At 34.5% G+C, this 18,300-nt stretch overlaps 12 non-coding genes across 12 annotated transcripts; all 12 read right to left on the bottom strand.

Moving 5' to 3' along the window:
- Window positions 1-1,017: 1,017 nt before the first annotated feature.
- TRNAS-UGA (transfer RNA serine (anticodon UGA)) lies at window positions 1,018-1,099 on the bottom strand. The gene has a single exon. It is a non-coding gene; the product is annotated as a tRNA-Ser (tRNA).
- A 1,479-nt stretch (window positions 1,100-2,578) lies between these two features.
- On the bottom strand, window positions 2,579-2,657 carry TRNAS-CGA (transfer RNA serine (anticodon CGA)). The gene has a single exon. It is a non-coding gene; the product is annotated as a tRNA-Ser (tRNA).
- Window positions 2,658-3,403: 746 nt separating this feature from the next.
- Window positions 3,404-3,485, bottom strand: TRNAS-UGA (transfer RNA serine (anticodon UGA)). Its single transcript has one exon. It is a non-coding gene; the product is annotated as a tRNA-Ser (tRNA).
- Window positions 3,486-4,964: 1,479 nt separating this feature from the next.
- Window positions 4,965-5,046, bottom strand: TRNAS-UGA (transfer RNA serine (anticodon UGA)). Its single transcript has one exon. It is a non-coding gene; the product is annotated as a tRNA-Ser (tRNA).
- A 1,747-nt stretch (window positions 5,047-6,793) lies between these two features.
- Window positions 6,794-6,875, bottom strand: TRNAS-UGA (transfer RNA serine (anticodon UGA)). The gene has a single exon. It is a non-coding gene; the product is annotated as a tRNA-Ser (tRNA).
- Window positions 6,876-8,622: 1,747 nt separating this feature from the next.
- TRNAS-UGA (transfer RNA serine (anticodon UGA)) lies at window positions 8,623-8,704 on the bottom strand. Its single transcript has one exon. It is a non-coding gene; the product is annotated as a tRNA-Ser (tRNA).
- A 2,015-nt stretch (window positions 8,705-10,719) lies between these two features.
- On the bottom strand, window positions 10,720-10,801 carry TRNAS-UGA (transfer RNA serine (anticodon UGA)). Its single transcript has one exon. It is a non-coding gene; the product is annotated as a tRNA-Ser (tRNA).
- A 1,480-nt stretch (window positions 10,802-12,281) lies between these two features.
- Window positions 12,282-12,363, bottom strand: TRNAS-UGA (transfer RNA serine (anticodon UGA)). The gene has a single exon. It is a non-coding gene; the product is annotated as a tRNA-Ser (tRNA).
- A 1,480-nt stretch (window positions 12,364-13,843) lies between these two features.
- TRNAS-UGA (transfer RNA serine (anticodon UGA)) lies at window positions 13,844-13,925 on the bottom strand. Its single transcript has one exon. It is a non-coding gene; the product is annotated as a tRNA-Ser (tRNA).
- A 1,205-nt stretch (window positions 13,926-15,130) lies between these two features.
- Window positions 15,131-15,212, bottom strand: TRNAS-UGA (transfer RNA serine (anticodon UGA)). The gene has a single exon. It is a non-coding gene; the product is annotated as a tRNA-Ser (tRNA).
- A 1,211-nt stretch (window positions 15,213-16,423) lies between these two features.
- Window positions 16,424-16,505, bottom strand: TRNAS-UGA (transfer RNA serine (anticodon UGA)). The gene has a single exon. It is a non-coding gene; the product is annotated as a tRNA-Ser (tRNA).
- A 1,479-nt stretch (window positions 16,506-17,984) lies between these two features.
- TRNAS-UGA (transfer RNA serine (anticodon UGA)) lies at window positions 17,985-18,066 on the bottom strand. The gene has a single exon. It is a non-coding gene; the product is annotated as a tRNA-Ser (tRNA).
- Window positions 18,067-18,300: the final 234 nt, after the last annotated feature.

Genomic DNA, 18,300 nt, shown 5'->3' with positions numbered 1-18,300 from the left:
ATTGTTGATTATGATGAAGATGATAATATGTTCTGGAATGAACAAATAAACTTTGTTATGTATCTTACAAAGTGGCTGATGGAAATAATTGCAATACATTCACTGTAATTCCACAGATAGCACTACAGTTTTGTGATATTTGAAAGTATCTGATATGCACATTTCTTCCTAGTGCTGCTGATTTGTTAATTAAAAGTTTAGTTGTTATTAACAAAACTAATTTTAACTCAGATCTACACATAAATAACCATTACATCATGAAACAGTAAAAAAAATTTGGAGATGGTTTGATGACATGTTCCTAAAACGCAGGAAGAGCCTCAAAGTCTGAGATCACGTGCTTCAAAAAGCAGTCCATTGTGAAATAGGATGCAAGTGAAGGTGATTTAGGATGAGACAGTTACATTGTTTAACATAACATATTTTGCTTTTCTACAACTTAAATGCATATTGTGTTTTTAAATAAGTTTGAAAAGCAAAACGTAGCTGGCAGGATTTGAACCTGCGCGAGTCCATCACCTTAACCACTCGGCCACAACTACCTGCACGTTGATTTTGTGATGAGCTTCTGTGGAAAAATAATTACTTTCCATTTCATGATTGTCATTTAAAACCTGTTGCAATTTCTATTAGGTGGCTGCTATATTAATAGACAAACTATGTGAAATATAATAGCTAGTATAGTTTCCTAGAAAATAAAGGAGTCAAGGAAGTATGATCTTTGTTTTTGACATGCTCGAAAAGCAAGACGTAGCTGGCAGGATTTCAACCTGCGCAAGTCCATCGCCTTAACCACTCGGCCACAACTACCTGCACGTTGATTTTGTGATGAGCTTCTGTGGAAAAATAATTGCTTTGTATTTTATGATTGTCATTGAAAACCTGTTGCAATTTCTATTAGGTGGCTGCTATAATAATAGACAAACTATGTGAAATATAATAGCTAGTATAGTTTCCTAGAAAATAAAGGAGTCAAGGAAGTATGATCTTTGTTTTTTACATGCTCAAAAAGCAAGACATAGCTGGCAGGATTTGAACCTGCGCGGGGAAACCCCAATGGATTTCAAGTCCATCGCCTTAACCACTCGGCCACAACCACTTCTATACAACTACCTGACATTACCTGGAGTACAAAATAATTTATTATCGTTCTGTTTATTTCATTGGTCCCATGCTTATTTAATGTAGAATTAGCACACCTGCCTCTGCACAATCATAAATTTGTTTATTAACATGCATTTTCTCTCATCATTCATTTCATCTCTGCAGATCTCTCAAGATCAAATTTTGCAATCTTTAGTGGCAGTATGGATATTGTGAAAGACACATCATAGGATTCTGCAAATGTATATGTGAAATAATTAGTTCATAACATCAAGGCTGCAAACTAGGATTAAATCAGGATTAGGATACAATGGTGAGTATGATGGTTTCCAAAAAATATTGATTTAAATTTTTCAATTACTGTTTATGTTTTAAAAAGAAACAGCTCATGTCAGTGTTATAGAGATATATTTAAGATTAACTTTAAGATGGGAAAGATTTCCTGAGCTTGGTGGCAATTGTTGATTATGATGAAGATGATAATATGTTCTGGAATGAACAAATAAACTTTGTTATGTATCTTAAAAAGTGGCCGATGGAAATAAATGCAATACATTCACTGTAATTCCACAGATAGCACTACAGTTTTGTGATATTTGAAAGTATCTGATATGCACATTTCTTCCTAGTGCTGCTGATTTGTTAATTAAAAGTTTAGTTGTTATTAACAAAACAAATTTTAACTCAGATCTACACATAAATAACCATTACATCATGAAACAGTCAAAAAAATTTGGAGATGGTTTGATGACATGTTCCTAAAATGCAGGAAGAGCCTCACTGTCTGAGATCACGTGCTTCAAAAAGCAGTCCATTGTGAAATAGGATGCAAGTGAAGGTGATTTAGGATGAGACAGTTACATTGTTTAACATAACATATTTTGCTTTTCTACATCTTAAATGCATATTGTGTTTTTAAATAAGTTTGAAAAGCAAAACGTAGCTGGCAGGATTTGAACCTGCGCGAGTCCATCGCCTTAACCACTCGGCCACAACTACCTGCACGTTGATTTTGTGATGAGCTTCTGTGGAAAAATAATTGCTTTGCATTTTATGATTGTCATTTAAAACCTGTTGTAATTTCTATTAGGTGGCTGCTATATTAATAAACAAACTATGTGAAATATATTAGCTAGTATAGTTTCCTAGAAAATAAAGGAGTCAAGGAAGTATGATCTTTGTTTTTGACATGCTCGAAAAGCAAGACGTAGCTGGCAGGATTTGAACCTGCGCGAGTCCATCGCCTTAACCACTCGGCCACAACTACCTGCACGTTGATTTTGTGATGAGCTTCTGTGGAAAAATAATTGCTTTGCATTTTATGATTGTCATTTAAAACCTGTTGCAATTTCTATTAGGTGGCTGCTATATTAATAGACAAACTATGTGAAATATAATAGCTAGTATAGTTTCCTAGAAAATAAAGGAGTCAAGGAAGTATGATCTTTGTTTTTTACATGCTCAAAAAGCAAGACGTAGCTGGCAGGATTTGAATCTGCGCGGGGAAACCCCAATGTATTTCGAGTCCATCGCCTTAACCACTCGGCCACAACTAGCTGCACGTTGATTTTGTGATGAGCTTCTGTGGAAAAATAATTGCTTTCCATTTCATGATTGTCATTTAAAACCTGTTGCAATTTCTATTTGGTAGCTGCTATATTAATAGACAAACTATGGGAAATATAATAGCTAGTATAGTTTCCTAGAAAATAAATGAGTCAAGGAAGTATGATCTCTGTTTTTAACATGCTCGAAAAGCAAAACGTAGCTGGCAGGATTTGAACCTGCGCGAGTCCATCGCCTTAACCACTCGGCCACAACTACCTGCACGTTGATTTTGTGATGAGCTTCTGTGGAAAAATAATTGCTTTCCATTTCATGATTGTCATTTAAAACCTGTTGCAATTTCTATTAGGTGGCTGCTATATTAATAGACAAACTATGTGAAATATAAAAGCTATCATAGTTTCCTAGAAAATAAAGGAGTCAAGGAAGTATGATCTTTGTTTTTGACATGCTCGAAAAGCAAGACGTAGCTGGCAGGATTTGAACCTGCGCGAGTCCATCGCCTTAACCACTCGGCCACAACTACCTGCACGTTGATTTTGTGATGAGCTTCTGTGGAAAAATAATTGCTTTGCATTTTATGATTGTCATTTAAAACCTGTTGCAATTTCTATTAGGTGGCTGCTATATTAATAGACAAACTATGTGAAATATAATAGCTAGTATAGTTTCCTAGAAAATAAAGGAGTCAAGGAAGTATGATCTTTGTTTTTTACATGCTCAAAAAGCAAGACGTAGCTGGCAGGATTTGAATCTGCGCGGGGAAACCCCAATGGATTTCAAGTCCATCGCCTTAACCACTCGGCCACAACTACGTCTATACAACTACCCGACATTACCTGGAGTACAAAATAATTTATTATCGTTCTGTTTATTTCATTGGTCCCATGCTTATTTAATGTAGAATTAGCACACCTGCCTCTGCACAATCATAAATTTGTTTATTAACATGCATTTTCTCTCATCATTCATTTCATCTCTGCAGATCTCTCAAGATCAAATTTTGCATTCTTTAGTGGCAGTATGGATATTGTGAAAGGCATATCATAGGATTCTGCAAATGTATATGTGAAATAATTAGTTCATAACATCAAGGCTGCAAACTAGGATTAAATCAGGATTAGGATACAATGGTGAGTATGATGGTTTCCAAAAAATATTGATTTAAATTTTTCAATTACTGTTTATGTTTTAAAAAGAAACAGCTCATGTCAGTGTTATAGAGATATATTTAAGATTAACTTTAAGATGGGAAAGATTTCCTGAGCTTGGTGGCAATTGTTGATTATGATGAAGATGATAATATGTTCTGGAATTAACAAATAAACTTTGTTATGTATCTTAAAAAGTGGCCGATGGAAATAATTGCAATACATTCACTGTAATTCCACAGATAGCACTACAGTTTTGTGATATTTGAAAGTATCTGATATGCACATTTCTTCCTAGTGCTGCTGATTTGTTAATTAAAAGTTTAGTTGTTATTAACAAAACAAATTTTAACTCAGATCTACACATAAATAACCATTACATCATGAAACAGTAAAAAAAATTTGGAGATGGTTTGATGACATGTTCCTAAAATGCAGGAAGAGCCTCACTGTCTGAGATCACGTGCTTCAAAAAGCAGTCCATTGTGAAATAGGATGCAAGTGAAGGTGATTTAGGATGAGACAGTTACATTGTTTAACATAACATATTTTGCTTTTCTACATCTTAAATGCATATTGTGTTTTTAAATAAGTTTGAAAAGCAAAAGGTAGCTGGCAGGATTTGAACCTGCGCGAGTCCATCGCCTTAACCACTCGGCCACAACTACCTGCACGTTGATTTTGTGATGAGCTTCTGTGGAAAAATAATTGCTTTCCATTTCATGATTGTCATTTAAAACCTGTTGCAATTTCTATTAGGTGGCTGCTATATTAATAGACAAACTATGTGAAATATAAAAGCTATCATAGTTTCCTAGAAAATAAAGGAGTCAAGGAAGTATGATCTTTGTTTTTGACATGCTCGAAAAGCAAGACGTAGCTGGCAGGATTTGAACCTGCGCGAGTCCATCGCCTTAACCACTCGGCCACAACTACCTGCACGTTGATTTTGTGATGAGCTTCTGTGGAAAAATAATTGCTTTGCATTTTATGATTGTCATTTAAAACCTGTTGCAATTTCTATTAGGTGGCTGCTATATTAATAAACAAACTATGTGAAATATAATAGCTAGTATAGTTTCCTAGAAAATAAAGGAGTCAAGGAACTATGATCTTTGTTTTTTACATGCTCAAAAAGCAAGACATAGCTGGCAGGATTTGAACCTGCGTGGGGAAACCCCAATGGATTTCAAGTCCATCGCCTTAACCACTCGGCCACAACTACTTCTATACAACTACCCGACATTACCTGGAGTACAAAATAATTTATTATCGTTCTGTTTATTTCATTGGTCCCATGCTTATTTAATGTAGAATTAGCACACCTGCCACTGCACAATCATAAATTTGTTTATTAACATGCATTTTCTCTCATCCTTCATTACATCTCTGCAGATCTCTCAAGATCAAATTTTGCATTCATTAGTTGCAGTATGGATATTGTGAAAGGCACATCATAGGATTCTGCAAATGTATATGTGAAATAATTAGTTCATAACATCAAGGCTGCAAACTAGGATTAAAACAGGATTAGGATACAATGGTGAGTATGATGGTTTCCAAAAAATATTGATTTAAATTTTTCAATTACTGTTTATGTTTTAAAAAGAAACAGCTCATGTCACTGTTATAGAGATATATTTAAGATTAACTTTAAGATGGGAAAGATTTCCTGAGCTTGGTGGCAATTGTTGATTATGATGAAGATGATAATATGTTCTGGAATGAACAAATAAACCTTGTTATGTATCTTACAAAGTGGCTGATGGAAATAATTGCAATACATTCACTGTAATTCCACAGATAGCACTACAGTTTTGTGATATTTGAAAGTATCTGATATGCACATTTCTTCCTAGTGCTGCTGATTTGTTAATTAAAAGTTTAGTTGTTATTAACAAAACAAATTTTAACTCAGATCTACACATAAATAACCATTACATCATGAAACAGTTAAAAAAATTTGGAGATGGTTTGATGACATGTTCCTAAAATGCAGGAAGAGCCTCACTGTCTGAGATCACATGCTTCAAAAAGCAGTCCATTGTGAAATAGGATGCAAGTGAAGGTGATTTAGGATGAGACAGTTACATTGTTTAACATAACATATTTTGCTTTTCTACATCTTAAATGCATATTGTGTTTTTAAATAAGTTTGAAAATCAAAACGTAGCTGGCAGGATTTGAACCTGCGCGAGTCCATCGCCTTAACCACTCGGCCACAACTACCTGCACGTTGATTTTGTGATGAGCTTCTGTGGAAAAATAATTGCTTTCCATTTTATGATTGTCATTTAAAACCTGATGCAATTTCTATTAGGTGGCTGCTATATTAATAGACAAACTATGTGAAATATAATAGCTAGTATAGTTTCCTAGAAAATAAAGGAGTCAAGGAAGTATGATCTTTGTTTTTGACATGCTCGAAAAGCAAGACATAGCTGGCAGGATTTGAACCTGCGCGAGTCCATCGCCTTAACCACTCGGCCACAACTACCTGCACGTTGATTTTGTGATGAGCTTCTGTGGAAAAATAATTGCTTTCCATTTCATGATTGTCATTTAAAACCTGTTGCAATTTCTATTAGGTGGCTGCTATATTAATAGACAAACTATGTGAAATATAAAAGCTATCATAGTTTCCTAGAAAATAAAGGAGTCAAGGAAGTATGATCTTTGTTTTTGACATGCTCGAAAAGCAAGACGTAGCTGGCAGGATTTGAACCTGCGCGAGTCCATCGCCTTAACCACTCGGCCACAACTACCTGCACGTTGATTATGTGATGAGCTTCTGTGGAAAAATAATTGCTTTGCATTTTATGATTGTCATTTAAAACCTGTTGCAATTTCTATTAGGTGGCTGCTATATTAATAGACAAACTATGTGAAATATAATAGCTAGTATAGTTTCCTAGAAAATAAAGGAGTCAAGGAAGTATGATCTTTGTTTTTTACATGCTCAAAAAGCAAGACGTAGCTGGCAGGATTTGAATCTGCGCGGGGAAACCCCAATGGATTTCAAGTCCATCGCCTTAACCACTCGGCCACAACTACGTCTATACAACTACCCGACATTACCTGGAGTACAAAATAATTTATTATCGTTCTGTTTATTTCATTGGTCCCATGCTTATTTAATGTAGAATTAGCACACCTGCCTCTGCACAATCATAAATTTGTTTATTAACATGCATTTTCTCTCATCATTCATTTCATCTCTGCAGATCTCTCAAGATCAAATTTTGCATTCTTTAGTGGCAGTATGGATATTGTGAAAGGCATATCATAGGATTCTGCAAATGTATATGTGAAATAATTAGTTCATAACATCAAGGCTGCAAACTAGGATTAAATCAGGATTAGGATACAATGGTGAGTATGATGGTTTCCAAAAAATATTGATTTAAATTTTTCAATTACTGTTTATGTTTTAAAAAGAAACAGCTCATGTCAGTGTTATAGAGATATATTTAAGATTAACTTTAAGATGGGAAAGATTTCCTGAGTTTGGTGGCAATTGTTGATTATGATGAAGATGATAATATGTTCTGGAATTAACAAATAAACTTTGTTATGTATCTTAAAAAGTGGCCGATGGAAATAATTGCAATACATTCACTGTAATTCCACAGATAGCACTACAGTTTTGTGATATTTGAAAGTATCTGATATGCACATTTCTTCCTAGTGCTGCTGATTTGTTAATTAAAAGTTTAGTTGTTATTAACCAAACAAATTTTAACTCAGATCTACACATAAATAACCATTACATCATGAAACAGTAAAAAAAATTTGGAGATGGTTTGAAGACATGTTCCTAAAATGCAGGAAGAGCCTCACTATCTGAGATCACATGCTTCAAAAAGCAGTCCATTGTGAAATAGGATGCAAGTGAAGGTGATTTAGGATGAGACAGTTACATTGTTTAACATAACATATTTTGCTTTTCTACATCTTAAATGCATATTGTGTTTTTAAATAAGTTTGAAAAGCAAAACGTAGCTGGCAGGATTTGAACCTGCGCGAGTCCATCGCCTTAACCACTCGGCCACAACTACCTGCACGTTGATTTTGTGATGAGCTTCTGTGGAAAAATAATTGCTTTCCATTTTATGATTGTCATTTAAAACCTGATGCAATTTCTATTAGGTGGCTGCTATATTAATAGACAAACTATGTGAAATATAATAGCTAGTATAGTTTCCTAGAAAATAAAGGAGTCAAGGAAGTATGATCTTTGTTTTTGACATGCTCGAAAAGCAAGACATAGCTGGCAGGATTTGAACCTGCGCGAGTCCATCGCCTTAACCACTCGGCCACAACTACCTGCACGTTGATTTTGTGATGAGCTTCTGTGGAAAAATAATTGCTTTCCATTTCATGATTGTCATTTAAAACCTGTTGCAATTTCTATTAGGTGGCTGCTATATTAATAGACAAACTATGTGAAATATAAAAGCTATCATAGTTTCCTAGAAAATAAAGGAGTCAAGGAAGTATGATCTTTGTTTTTGACATGCTCGAAAAGCAAGACGTAGCTGGCAGGATTTGAACCTGCGCGAGTCCATCGCCTTAACCACTCGGCCACAACTACCTGCACGTTGATTTTGTGATGAGCTTCTGTGGAAAAATAATTGCTTTGCATTTTATGATTGTCATTTAAAACCTGTTGCAATTTCTATTAGGTGGCTGCTATATTAATAGACAAACTATGTGAAATATAATAGCTAGTATAGTTTCCTAGAAAATAAAGGAGTCAAGGAAGTATGATCTTTGTTTTTTACATGCTCAAAAAGCAAGACGTAGCTGGCAGGATTTGAATCTGCGCGGGGAAACCCCAATGGATTTCAAGTCCATCGCCTTAACCACTCGGCCACAACTACGTCTATACAACTACCCGACATTACCTGGAGTACAAAATAATTTATTATCGTTCTGTTTATTTCATTGGTCCCATGCTTATTTAATGTAGAATTAGCACACCTGCCTCTGCACAATCATAAATTTGTTTATTAACATGCATTTTCTCTCATCATTCATTTCATCTCTGCAGATCTCTCAAGATCAAATTTTGCATTCTTTAGTGGCAGTATGGATATTGTGAAAGGCATATCATAGGATTCTGCAAATGTATATGTGAAATAATTAGTTCATAACATCAAGGCTGCAAACTAGGATTAAATCAGGATTAGGATACAATGGTGAGTATGATGGTTTCCAAAAAATATTGATTTAAATTTTTCAATTACTGTTTATGTTTTAAAAAGAAACAGCTCATGTCAGTGTTATAGAGATATATTTAAGATTAACTTTAAGATTCGAAAGATTTCCTGAGCTTGGTGGCAATTGTTGATTATGATGAAGATGATAATATGTTCTGGAATTAACAAATAAACTTTGTTATGTATCTTAAAAAGTGGCCGATGGAAATAATTGCAATACATTCACTGTAATTCCACAGATAGCACTACAGTTTTGTGATATTTGAAAGTATCTGATATGCACATTTCTTCCTAGTGCTGCTGATTTGTTAATTAAAAGTTTAGTTGTTATTAACAAAACAAATTTTAACTCAGATCTACACATAAATAACCATTACATCATGAAACAGTAAAAAAAATTTGGAGATGGTTTGATGACATGTTCCTAAAATGCAGGAAGAGCCTCACTGTCTGAGATCACGTGCTTCAAAAAGCAGTCCATTGTGAAATAGGATGCAAGTGAAGGTGATTTAGGATGAGACAGTTACATTGTTTAACATAACATATTTTGCTTTTCTACATCTTAAATGCATATTGTGTTTTTAAATAAGTTTGAAAAGCAAAAGGTAGCTGGCAGGATTTGAACCTGCGTGAGTCCATCGCCTTAACCACTCGGCCACAACTACCTGCACGTTGATTTTGTGATGAGCTTCTGTGGAAAAATAATTGCTTTCCATTTCATGATTGTCATTTAAAACCTGTTGCAATTTCTATTAGGTGGCTGCTATATTAATAGACAAACTATGTGAAATATAAAAGCTATCATAGTTTCCTAGAAAATAAAGGAGTCAAGGAAGTATGATCTTTGTTTTTGACATGCTCGAAAAGCAAGACGTAGCTGGCAGGATTTGAACCTGCGCGAGTCCATCGCCTTAACCACTCGGCCACAACTACCTGCACGTTGATTTTGTGATGAGCTTCTGTGGAAAAATAATTGCTTTCCATTTCATGATTGTCATTTAAAACCTGTTGCAATTTCTATTAGGTGGCTGCTATATTAATAGACAAACTATGTGAATTATAATAGCTAGTATATTTTCCTAGAAAATAAAGGAGTCAAGGAAGTATGATCTTTGTTTTTGATATGCTCGAAAAGCAAGACGTAGCTGGCAGGATTTGAACCTGCGCGAGTCCATCGCCTTAACCACTCGGCCACAACTACCTGCACGTTGATTTTGTGATGAGCTTCTGTGGAAAAATAATTGCTTTCCATTTCATGATTGTCATTTAAAACCTGTTGCAATTTCTATTAGGTGGCTGCTATATTAATAGACAAACTATGTGAAATATAAAAGCTATCATAGTTTCCTAGAAAATAAAGGAGTCAAGGAAGTATGATCTTTGTTTTTGACATGCTCGAAAAGCAAGACGTAGCTGGCAGGATTTGAACCTGCGCGAGTCCATCGCCTTAACCACTCGGCCACAACTACCTGCAAGTTGATTTTGTGATGAGCTTCTGTGGAAAAATAATTGCTTTGCATTTTATGATTGTCATTTAAAACCTGTTGCAATTTCTATTAGGTGGCTGCTATATTAATAAACAAACTATGTGAAATATAATAGCTAGTATAGTTTCCTAGAAAATAAAGGAGTCAAGGAAGTATGATCTTTGTTTTTTACATGCTCAAAAAGCAAGACGTAGCTGGCAGGATTTGAACCTGCGTGGGGAAACCCCAATGGATTTCAAGTCCATCGCCTTAACCACTCGGCCACAACTACTTCTATACCACTACCCGACATTACCTGGTATACAAAATAATTTATTATCGTTCTGTTTATTTCATTGGTCCCATGCTTATTTAATGTAGAATTAGCACACCTGCCACTGCACAATCATAAATTTGTTTATTAACATGCATTTTCTCTCATCCTTCATTACATCTCTGCAGATCTCTCAAGATCAAATTTTGCATTCATTAGTTGCAGTATGGATATTGTGAAATGCACATGATAGGATTCTGCAAATGTATATGTGAAATAATTAGTTCATAACATCAAGGCTGCAAACTAGGATTAAAACAGGATTAGGATACAATGGTGAGTATGATGGTTTCCAAAAAATATTGATTTAAATTTTTCAATTACTGTTTTTGTTTTAAAAAGAAACAGCTCATGTCACTGTTATAGAGATATATTTAAGATTAACTTTAAGATGGGAAAGATTTCCTGAGCTTGGTGGCAATTGTTGATTATGATGAAGATGATAATATGTTCTGGAATGAACAAATAAACCTTGTTATGTATCTTACAAAGTGGCTGATGGAAATAATTGCAATACATTCACTGTAATTCCACAGATAGCACTACAGTTTTGTGATATTTGAAAGTATCTGATATGCACATTTCCTCCTAGTGCTGCTGATTTGTTAATTAAAAGTTTAGTTGTTATTAACAAAACAAATTTTAACTCAGATCTACACATAAATAACCATTACATCATGAAACAGTAAAAAAAAATTTGGAGATGGTTTGATGACATGTTCCTAAAATGCAGGAAGAGCCTCACTGTCTGAGATCACATGCTTCAAAAAGCAGTCCATTGTGAAATAGGATGCAAGTGAAGGTGATTTAGGATGAGACAGTTACATTGTTTAACATAACATATTTTGCTTTTCTACATCTTAAATGCATATTGTGTTTTTAAATAAGTTTGAAAAGCAAAACGTAGCTGGCAGGATTTGAACCTGCGCGAGTCCATCGCCTTAACCACTCGGCCACAACTACCTGCACGTTGATTTTGTGATGAGCTTCTGTGGAAAGATAATTGCTTTGCATTTTATGATTGTCATTTAAAACCTGTTGCAATTTCCATTAGGTGGCTGCTATATTAATAGACAAACTATGTGAAATATAATAGCTAGTATAGTTTCCTAGAAAATAAAGGAGTCAAGGAAGTATGATCTTTGTTTTTGACATGCTCGAAAAGCAAGACATAGCTGGCAGGTTTTGAACCTGCGCGAGTCCATCGCCTTAACCACTCGGCCACAACTACCTGCACGTTGATTTTGTGATGAGCTTCTGTGGAAAGATAATTGCTTTGCATTTTATGATTGTCATTTAAAACCTGTTGCAATTTCCATTAGGTGGCTGCTATATTAATAGACAAACTATGTGAAATATAATAGCTAGTATAGTTTCCTAGAAAATAAAGGAGTCAAGGAAATATTATCTTTGTTTTTTACATGCTCAAAAAGCAAGACGTAGCTGGCAGGATTTGAATCTGCGCTGGGAAACCCCAATGGATTTCAAGTCCATCGCCTTAACCACTCGGCCACAACTACGTCTATACAACTACCCGACATTACCTGGAGTACAAAATAATTTATTATCGTTCTGTTTATTTCATTGGTCCCATGCTTATTTAATGTAGAATTAGCACACCTGCCTCTGCACAATCATAAATTTGTTTATTAACATGCATTTTCTCTCATCATTCATTTCATCTCTGCAGATCTCTCAAGATCAAATTTTGCATTCTTTAGTGGCAGTATGGATATTGTGAATGGCACATCATAGGATTCTGCAAATGTATATGTGAAATAATTAGTTCATAACATCAAGGCTGCAAACTAGGATTAAATCAGGATTAGGATACAATGGTGAGTATGATGGTTTCCAAAAAATATTGATTTAAATTTTTCAATTACTGTTTATGTTTTAAAAAGAAACAGCTCATGTCAGTGTTATAGAGATATATTTAAGATTAACTTTAAGATGGGAAAGATTTCCTGAGCTTGGTGGCAATTGTTGATTATGATGAAGATGATAATATGTTCTGGAAAGAACAAATAAACCTTGTTATGTATCTTACAAAGTGGCTGATGGAAATAATTGCAATACATTCACTGTAATTCCACAGATAGCACTACAGTTTTGTGATATTTGAAAGTATCTGATATGCACATTTCCTCCTAGTGCTGCTGATTTGTTAATTAAAAGTTTAGTTGTTATTAACAAAACAAATTTTAACTCAGATCTACACATAAATAACCATTACATCATGAAACAGTAAAAAAAAATTTGGAGATGGTTTGATGACATGTTCCTAAAATGCAGGAAGAGCCTCACTGTCTGAGATCACATGCTTCAAAAAGCAGTCCATTGTGAAATAGGATGCAAGTGAAGGTGATTTAGGATGAGACAGTTACATTGTTTAACATAACATATTTTGCTTTTCTACATCTTAAATGCATATTGTGTTTTTAAATAAGTTTGAAAAGCAAAACGTAGCTGGCAGGATTTGAACCTGCGCGAGTCCATCACCTTAACCACTCGGCCACAACTACCTGCACGTTGATTTTGTGATGAGCTTCTGTGGAAAGATAATTGCTTTGCATTTTATGATTGTCATTTAAAACCTGTTGCAATTTCCATTAGGTGGCTGCTATATTAATAGACAAACTATGTGAAATATAATAGCTAGTATAGTTTCCTAGAAAATAAAGGAGTCAAGGAAGTATGATCTTTGTTTTTGACATGCTCGAAAAGCAAGACATAGCTGGCAGGTTTTGAACCTGCGCGAGTCCATCGCCTTAACCACTCGGCCACAACTACCTGCACGTTGATTTTGTGATGAGCTTCTGTGGAAAGATAATTGCTTTGCATTTTATGATTGTCATTTAAAACCTGTTGCAATTTCCATTAGGTGGCTGATATATTAATAGACAAACTATGTGAAATATAATAGCTAGTATAGTTTCCTAGAAAATAAAGGAGTCAAGGAAATATTATCTTTGTTTTTTACATGCTCAAAAAGCAAGACGTAGCTGGCAGGATTTGAATCTGCGCTGGGAAACCCCAATGGATTTCAAGTCCATCGCCTTAACCACTCGGCCACAACTACGTCTATACAACTACCCGACATTACCTGGAGTACAAAATAATTTATTATCGTTCTGTTTATTTCATTGGTCCCATGCTTATTTAATGTAGAATTAGCACACCTGCCTCTGCACAATCATAAATTTGTTTATTAACATGCATTTTCTCTCATCATTCATTTCATCTCTGCAGATCTCTCAAGATCAAATTTTGCATTCTTTAGTGGCAGTATGGATATTGTGAATGGCACATCATAGGATTCTGCAAATGTATATGTGAAATAATTAGTTCATAACATCAAGGCTGCAAACTAGGATTAAATCAGGATTAGGATACAATGGTGAGTATGATGGTTTCCAAAAAATATTGATTTAAATTTTTCAATTACTGTTTATGTTTTAAAAAGAAACAGCTCATGTCAGTGTTATAGAGATATATTTAAGATTAACTTTAAGATGGGAAAGATTTCCTGAGCTTGGTGGCAATTGTTGATTATGATGAAGATGATAATATGTTCTGGAATGAACAAATAAACTTTGTTATGTATCTTAAAAAGTGGCCGATGGAAATAATTCCAATACATTCACTGTAATTCCACAGATAGCACTACAGTTTTGTGATATTTGAAAGTATCTGATATGCACATTTCTTCCTAGTGCTGCTGATTTGTTAATTAAAAGTTTAGTTGTTATTAACAAAACAAATTTTAACTCAGATCTACACATAAATAACCATTACATCATGAAACAGTCAAAAAAATTTGGAGATGGTTTGATGACATGTTGCTAAAATGCAGGAAGAGCCTCACTGTCTGAGATCACGTGCTTCAAAAAGCAGTCCATTGTGAAATAGGATGCAAGTGAAGGTGATTTAGGATGAGACAGTTACATTGTTTAACATAACATATTTTGCTTTTCTACATCTTAAATGCATATTGTGTTTTTAAATAAGTTTGAAAAGCAAAACGTAGCTGGCAGGATTTGAACCTGCGCGAGTCCTTCGACTTAACCACTCGGCCACAACTACCTGCACGTTGATTTTGTGATGAGCTTCTGTGGAAAAATAATTGCTTTGCATTTTATGATTGTCATTTAAAACCTGTTGCAATTTCTATTAGGTGGCTGCTATATTAATAAACAAACTATGTGAAATATAATAGCTAGTATAGTTTCCTAGAAAATAAAGGAGTGAAGGAATCTTTGTTTTTTACATGCTCAAAAAGCAAGACGCAGCTGGCAGGATTTGAACCTGCGTGGGGAAACCCCAATGGATTTCAAGTCCATCACCTTAACCACTCGGCCACAACTACTTCTATACAACTCCCCGACATTACCTGGAGTACAAAATAATTTATTATCGTTCTGTTTATTTCATTGGTCCCATGCTTATTTAATGTAGAATTAGCACACCTGCCACTGCACAATCATAAATTTGTTTATTAACATGCATTTTCTCTCATCCTTCATTACATCTCAGCAGATCTCTCAAGATCAAATTTTGCATTCATTAGTGGCAGTATGGATATTGTGAAAGGCACATGATAGGATTCTGCAAATGTATATGTGAAATAATTAGTTCATAACATCAAGGCTGCAAACTAGTATTAAAACAGGATTAGGATACAATGGTGAGTATGATGGTTTCCAAAAAATATTGATTTAAATTTTTCAATTACTGTTTATGTTTTAAAAAGAAACAGCTCATGTCACTGTTATAGAGATATATTTAAGATTAACTTTAAGATGGGAAAGATTTCCTGAGCTTGGTGGCAATTGTTGATTATGATGAAGATGATAATATGTTCTGGAATGAACAAATAAACCTTGTTATGTATCTTACAAAGTGGCTGATGGAAATAATTGCAATACATTCACTGTAATTCCACAGATAGCACTACAGTTTTGTGATATTTGAAAGTATCTGATATGCACATTTCTTCCTAGTGCTGCTGATTTGTTAATTAAAAGTTTAGTTGTTATTAACAAAACAAATTTTAACTCAGATCTACACATAAATAACCATTACATCATGAAACAGTCAAAGAAATTTGGAGATGGTTTGATGACATGTTCCTAAAATGCAGGAAGAGCCTCACTGTCTGAGATCACGTGCTTCAAAAAGCAGTCCATTGTGAAATAGGATGCAAGTGAAGGTGATTTAGGATGAGACAGTTACATTGTTTAACATAACATATTTTGCTTTTCTACATCTTAAATGCATATTGTGTTTTTAAATAAGTTTGAAAAGCAAAACATAGCTGGCAGGATTTGAACCTGCGCGAGTCCATCGCCTTAACCACTCGGCCACAACTACCTGCACGTTGATTTTGTGATGAGCTTCTGTGGAAAAATAATTGCTTTGCATTTTATGATTGTCATTTAAAACCTGTTGCAATTTCTATTAGGTGGCTGCTATATTAATAGACAAACTATGTGAAAAATAATAGCTAGTATAGTTTCCTAGAAAATAAAGGAGTCAAGGAAGTATGATCTTTGTTTTTTACATGCTCAAAAAGCAAGACGTAGCTGGCAGGATTTGAATCTGCGCGGGGAAACCCCAATGGATTTCAAGTCCATCGCCTTAACCACTCGGCCACAACTACGTCTATACAACTACCCGACATTACCTGGAGTACAAAATAATTTATTATCGTTCTGTTTATTTCATTGGTCCCATGCTTATTTAATGTAGAATTAGCACACCTGCCTCTGCACAATCATAAATTTGTTTATTAACATGCATTTTCTCTCATCATTCATTTCATCTCTGCAGATCTCTCAAGATCAAATTTTGCATTCTTTAGTGGCAGTATGGATATTGTGAAAGGCATATCATAGGATTCTGCAAATGTATATGTGAAATAATTAGTTCATAACATCAAGGCTCTAAACTAGGATTAAATCAGGATTAGGATACAATGGTGAGAATGATGGTTTCCAAAAAATATTGATTTAAATTTTTCAATTACTGTTTATGTTTTAAAAAGAAACAGCTCATGTCAGTGTTATAGAGATATATTTAAGATTAACTTTAAGATGGGAAAGATTTCCTGAGCTTGGTGGCAATTGTTGATTATGATGAAGATGATAATATGTTCTGGAATGAACAAATAAACTTTGTTATGTATCTTAAAAAGTGGCCGATGGAAATAATTGCAATACATTCACTGTAATTCCACAGATAGCACTACAGTTTTTTGATATTTGAAAGTATCTGATATGCACATTTCTTCCTAGTGCTGCTGATTTGTTAATTAAAAGTTTAGTTGTTTTTAACAAAACAAATTTTAACTCAGATCTACACATAAATAACCAATACATCATGAAACAGTAAAAAAAATTTGGAGATGGTTTGATGACATGTTCCTAAAATGCAGGAAGAGCCTCACTGTCTGAGATCACGTGCTTCAAAAAGCAGTCCATTGTGAAATAGGATGCAAGTGAAGGTGATTTAGGATGAGACAGTTACATTGTTTAACATAACATATTTTGCTTTTCTACATCTTAAATGCATATTGTGTTTTTAAATAAGTTTGAAAAGCAAAACGTAGCTGGCAGGATTTGAACCTGCTCGAGTCCATCGCCTTAATCACTCGGCCACAACTACCTGCACGTTGATTTTGTGATGAGCTTCTGTGGAAAAATAATTGCTTTCCATTTCATGATTGTCATTTAAAACCTGTTGCAATTTCTATTTGGTAGCTGCTATATTAATAGACAAACTATGTGAAATATAATAGCTAGTATAGTTTCCTAGAAAATAAAGGAGTCAAGGAAGTATGATCTTTGTTTTTGACATGCTCGAAAAGCAAGACGTAGCTGGCAGGATTTGAACCTGCGCGAGTCCATCGCCTTAACCACTCGGCCACAGCTACCTGCACGTTGATTTTGTGATGAGCTTCTGTGGAAAAATAATTGCTTTGCATTTCATGATTGTCATTTAAAACCTGTTGCAATTTCTATTTGGTAGCTGCTATATTAATAGACAAACTATGGGAAATATAATAGCTAGTATAGTTTCCTAGAAAATAAAGGAATCAAGGAAGTATGATCTTTGTTTTTTACATGCTCGAAAAGCAAGACATAGCTGGCAGGATTTGAACCTGTGCGGAGAAACCCCAATGGATTTCAAGTGCATCGCCTTAACCACTCGGCCACAACTACTTCTATACAACTACCCGACATAACCTGGAGTACAAAATAATTTATTATCGTTCTGTTTATTTCATTGGTCCCATGCTTATTTAATGTAGAATTAGCACACCTGCCACTGCACAATCATAAATTTGTTTATTAACATGCATTTTCTCTCATCCTTCATTACATCTCTGCAGATCTCTCAAGATCAAATTTTGCATTCATTAGTAGCAGTATGGATATTGTGAAAGGCACATAATA

Source organism: Taudactylus pleione, unplaced genomic scaffold, assembly GCF_031769625.1.
Source record: "Taudactylus pleione unplaced genomic scaffold, aTauple2 ptg000085l, whole genome shotgun sequence".
Taxonomy (NCBI): Eukaryota; Metazoa; Chordata; class Amphibia; order Anura; family Myobatrachidae; genus Taudactylus; species Taudactylus pleione.
Note: the sequence above shows the minus strand (reverse complement) of the source record. Positions and strands in the feature narration are given on the sequence as shown.